Consider the following 6,000-nt stretch of genomic DNA (forward strand, 5'->3'; position numbering starts at 1 on the left):
CTCACAAAGAATACCTTTATTATTCACAGTTTTCTGAGGCTCATAAAGGTAATAGCTTCATGCAGCTCACACAAAGCTGAATTTGAATCCTGGTCCGCTAATGTCCAAGCTCACGCTCTGCTCATCTCCTGTGACTCGGTATTCAACTTTAGCTCAAAGTTTGTGAAATGTGGCTGGATAGTGAAAGTGTGGGAATCTTGGCTTGGCCAGGTCACAAGTGTCAATTTTTTGAGCCATAAGACAATGAAGTGCCAAGAACAAATCTGTCCTCAGTAAACCACACCGTGTATTTCTAACACCAGTCTCAGAGATCTGTGCCAGATCCAAGGTGGTTTGTGTGACTTCACTGATTTTGTGTGAATGGCCACTCCCACTCACTTGAAGCAGGGTAGAATGGGTGAGAATGTAATGGCTAATGGGTAGTCAATCAGGGTTCTAAATGACAAATGACAACCTCTCTGGGCTTCAGTGCCTCATCTATAAAATGAGAAAGTTAGACCTAGATGGACTAAGGTCCCTTCTTTTAGAAAACTGGGGTAGATAATTTTTTTAAATTGAGATATAATTCCCGTATCATACAATTTGCCCGTTTAAAGTATATGATTCACTGGTTTTAGTGTATTCACCGAGTTGTGCAGCCATCACCACAGTCAATTTTAGGACATTTTCATCACTGCACCCTTTAGCTATCACCTCTGACCCCCTCATCCTCCCTAGACCTACGTAACCACTAATCTCCCCTTTGTCTCTATAGATGTCCCTGTACTGGACATTTCACAGAAATGGAATCATATAGTATGTGGCCTCTTGTGTCTGACTCCTTTTGCTTAAGATGTTTTCAAGGTTTGTCCATGTTGTAGCATGTGTCAGTGCTCCATTACTACATAACATTCCATTGTATGGGTATACTATATTTTATCCATTTATCAGTTGATGGACTGGGTTGTTTCCACCTTTTGGAAACTGTGAACATTCATGTACTGCTGTGAACATTCATGTACAAGTTTTCATGTGGGCATATGTGGTTTTTTTTAATTAATTAATTAATTTTGGTGGGCAGCATTGGGTCTTCTAAAAAAAGTCCCTGTCTTTTTTTATAAATAAAGTTTTATCAGAAACTCCACACCCATTTGTTTACATACTGCCCAAGGCTGCTTTCATACTGTAACAGCAGAGTTGAATAGTTGCAACAGAGATTGTGTAGCCCACAGAGCCTAGAATATTGACTATCTGGTCCTTAACAGAAAACGTTTGCTGACTCATCTAAATCAAATGGACTCTGACACCCAAGTTCTCCCTATCAAGCCCCAAACACTCTCAACCCAGTTTCCTCCCCAGTCTGCTCCACTCCAGCTTGTCTGCCCTCCTCTCTGTCCCTCTTGAAGAAAGAGAAAAATAGATTCCTCCTTCCATGTGTAGAAAAGGAAGGCCCAGATGAAACCGAGTATGGTCAGGTTTCTGTTCCTCCTCAGCAGTAGTGGGGGCACAGGACTAGGAAGGGGACCACCAGCTGCTCCCTGAATCCCACCTCTCTCCACCCCCAGCTAAAGACTGACTGAGGGAGAGGGAAGCCTGGTCCCTGGTTTGCTCTGTGGTCTGGGAGAAGTCCCTGCCTCTCCAAGCCTCATCATTCCCCTCCTGTTACCAGAGGAGAGGGAATAGACAGATCCCAAAGATGATTCCAGTTCTCACATTCTAGGACTAGGACCATGACCTCCATGCCCCTCTCCAAAGGCAAAGCAAGAAACCAGCTGTTAACAGAGCACAGTAATAAAAAGTTCATAAGCCATAGCTGGCCATAATCAATCCTGGTAATTCCTCACTTCTCCAGAGGGTAGGCATACACTCAAAACAGAGGAGATGTGAGCCTGGTCAGACAGGGCTGGACCAGCCCACTTGACAGACCCCAGGCCCAGGGGGTACAGCAGAGCTTGGGCAGTGGCAATGTCACCTGCTTTCTCCATCCTATCACATCCCATGGAATCAACAACTATGGGATAGGTTCAGTGTCTGGAGGCAGCGGCCCTTCTGCAGTAACTCCCAGATCTCCACCTACATCTGGGACCCAGGTCTCCCCACAGTTCCAGCCACACCCACAGTGGCCAACGTTTATCCAGCACTTACTTTCTATGCATTTGATCCTCTCCACAACCTGATGAGGTGGGGATGCTTATCATCAACTCCAAATCCTCCTGGGTGTCTTTTCTCAGCTAGCCTGTCTGACCTGCCCCTCTACCTGTGTTTTCAATTCAGTGAATGATTCCAGCAATTGGTGTGTTCATTTTCTATTGTTGTTGTAATATATGACCACTTAGTGCCTTAAAACAATATCCTTTTATTCTCTCCCAGGTTTGCAGGTTAGAAGTCCAGGATGGCATGGCTGGGTTCCTTGATCAGTGCTTACAAAGGTAAAAGTCAAAGTTTCCAACTGCTGTGATCTCATCTGGCACTTGGGATCCTCTTCCAAGCTCATTCCTGCTGTTGGCCTGTTTCTGTTCCTTGTGGTTGTAGGATTGGGATCCTAGCTTCCTATTGGCCAGGGATCCTTCTCAGCTTCTTACAGCTGCTCTTTGGTCCTTGTAGATGGCCTCCTCCATCTTCAGGTGCTAGGTTCAAATCTGATTCCCCTTCAGCGAACAGCAGAGGAAGCTCCTCAGGCATACTGTCCATTCCCCTGTTTTCCCACAGTTGCCTGAATGATCTTCCAAAATCATAAAACTAACCAGGTGAACCTGAACTTAAACTCCTGCTCCCCAGTAGCCTCAAGATCTAAAGAAAACTCTGTGAAGTTCATTCATTCAGATGTTTTCTGAGCACTGACTCCCTGCCAGGTACCAGTTCCACAGACAGTCTCTGCCCTCCTGGAGCTTTCTGTGTTGTGAGACGGAGGGACCCCAACAATGAACATGGCTGCGGTAAGTGCTGAGAGTGGCCATTCTATTGGGCCCTGCCACCAGGCTGTCTTCAGCCCTGCCCTCCCCCTTCTTCACCTCCAGGCTTTACCAGCACCCCCTCCCCCCAGCCATTCCACAAATCTCAGTAGGAAGCAGCTTTTTCCCAGATCTCTTCCTAGGTTCCAGTTCTTAGAGTTCCTGATGCTTCCCAGTCATGGAACACAGCAGTAGAGTTCATTTGGAACCCCTGGGGAGGCAAGGACTTTCTCTAGCTCCCTCTGATGCCTGGCACGGTGTTTGACACATACTAGATGCTCAGTACATTTTTTGGAGTGAATGGAGAGTCCGATAGGCAATGGTGGAGACACAAACCTCCTCAGCATCTTCTCTACTCCTGACGGTCTGCGAACTCCACAGAAAATGCTGGCAGCAAAAACTCCAGCCGCTCAGAGTTCTAGCCCATGGGTGCCTACGCTGGCATCCTCTGCCCTGGCCTTAGCTGTAAATTGCAGCTGGAGCCCCAGGATGTTGCTGCTTGGGGATCAGCTATTTCAGGACCAGAGCTCACTCCATGGCACGAAGTCTGGCAGGCATGCCAGTGTCAAGTCCAAGGAGAGCAAGGGAGAAGGATGAGATTTTCTGGGCACAAGAACAGAAAATGTGCCCATCAAGCACTATGCTCAAGAATCCCGTTAAGCAGTGGGAGGCAGCTGGCACTGTGGAGACAGGGCAGGTTTTGCATGCACGTGCATGCACCCAGAAAAACACACACACACACACACACTCACATCAACACATCACCAACTTCTACCAAAACAGCAAAGAAAACAGGAGAGTCTCCAACAGAGGAGAGATTTCCCTGATTTTTGAGAGCATGCAAAGCCAATGGAAGAGGGTAGCAGATGAAGCGGGTTGGCAGAGCTGCAGCCCAGGAGAGGCTTCGGGGGTGGCGGGGGCACTGCAGAGGGAACTTGCCTTGCATGGCACCCACAGGCCCCGGGACTGTGTGAGTGGGAGTCAGAACTGAAACAGTGGCAACACCGGCCGCACCACCTCCTCCTCTCTCCAGGCAGCCCCAGACAAAAAACCCATCTGGGAAAAGCACGGGCTTTCAGTAGGTGTTGGTGGCCCCAAGTAGAGTCTGCCTCAGGCTGCGATTGGGGATCCAGGGCTGACAACGGACTCAGTGGCCACCCTCCCCCTCTCCCCACCACCAACTGGAGCCACAGTACATGGCCCACAGCAGCTGCCTCAGCACAAAGTGCCCAACCATAACACAAAGTGTCTCGTGGAACTGTCTCAGCTTCCCATCTGTTAAATGTCTGGATTAGGTGGTCGCTAGGGTCCCTTGGACTTCTAAAAATATCATCCTCCCCACTAGTTTTATCCCTGCCAGAAATCAAATCCACATGCCACTGGCCGCCCCAGGTCACTGGCTGGGAAAGTGGGAAGGAGGGAGAGTCAATGCTGATGCCCTACATTAACCCTAACCCTAACCCTCCTAAGGGCCAGCATTCCCAGTGTCAAATTGTGTCCCCCAAAGCCATCTGTTCAAGTGCTAATCCTTGGTACCTGTGCACATGACCTTATTTGGAAATAGGGTTTTGTAGATGTAATCAAGTAAAGATGAGCTCATTAGGGTGGACCCTAATACAATATGACTGGTGTCCTTATAAGAAGAGGGAAAAATGCCATGTGACAATGGAGGCAGAGATTAGAGAGATGTGTCTACAAGCCAAGGAACACCAGGGATAGCAGTGACACCAGAAGCTAAGAGAAAGGTACAGAACAGATTCTCCCCTAGAACCTGCAGAGAAAGCACAGCCCTGCGGATACTTTGATTTTGGACTTCTAGCCTCTAGAATTATGAGACAATAAGTTTGTATTGTTTTAAGCCAAGCCAGCCCTAGGAAACTAACACACCGAGCCAGTCCCCAGGATATGCTTATTGAACAAATGAATACCTCTCCTCCCCACCCCAATCTATCATCATGAGGGAACAGAAAAGGAAGCAGACCCACCCCTCAGATTGGAAGGGTTCAGGGCAAGAGCATAGATGGAGTCCTGTTCCCTCCTCCTCTATTTCCACCTATCCGTCCCACCCTGTTCTGTATAGTGAGGGACCCACACTCTGTCCACGAATTCCCCCCCACACACACCTTGGCCTCCCTTCAGGGACAGCTCTCTCTCTGAATAGCAGATCGAAGGAGAGGTCTGGGCAGGCAGTAGTAATGGACTCAGGGCTGACTGGGCAGGGAATTCCTGGACCTGGAGGATTGGGGGTGGGGAGACACACCCCCTTGATCTTGCAAATGCCTCACCCCAGCCCACTAAAGCTCAGGCCCAGAAGTGAACAGCCACACATCCAGCATGCACCTAACAGCAGCAGGGAGCCCTTTCCTGGCAGCATCTCACTCAATCCTCATTCTGTTTTAAAGGCGAAAAAGCTGAAGCACAGTAAAGTTGAAGAATCTGTCCAGGGCTAAAAAGCTGATAAACTATATATCTGGGATCAAATCCTGATCTGTTTGACTCCCAGACACTTCCTTTCTCCATATAACATGCTTTTCCCTAGACCTGGTTTAATTGGTAAACTGCCAAAACCTTATAAAATAGTTTAAAAACAAACAATTTTTTAAAAAAACAAGCCATCAAAGTAACTTAGTACTAGAGAAAGAATAGAGAGGCTGGAAATAGACCCAAACACATATTAGAATCTAGTATATCACAAAAGCTTTTTAAATAAATGGATGGAAAGGGAAAGAATTCAATAAATGGCATCAGGACAATGGCAAGCCATCTGGAAGAAAGCAAAGCTGGAGCCCTGCCTTGTCGCTCACACTCGCCAGTAAAACTGATGATCAAAATTTTTCATATAAACAATAAAACCACAAAAGCACTAGAAATTTTTCCTTAAAATACAAAAAGCTTTTCCAAAGCACTAAGAGACAACTCTATAGAAAAACTGGACAAGAACAGAACAGAAAGTTCACAGAAAAAGAAACATAAATGACCTATAAAAATATGAAATGTCAGCCTCCTTCTGAACTAAAGAAATGTAAATGAAAACAGACACAACAACCTCCTCCCCCTGAAAAAAGATTGC

Source organism: Grampus griseus, assembly GCF_964374135.1.
Source record: "Grampus griseus genome assembly, chromosome: 3".
Lineage (NCBI taxonomy): Eukaryota > Metazoa > Chordata > Mammalia > Artiodactyla > Delphinidae > Grampus > Grampus griseus.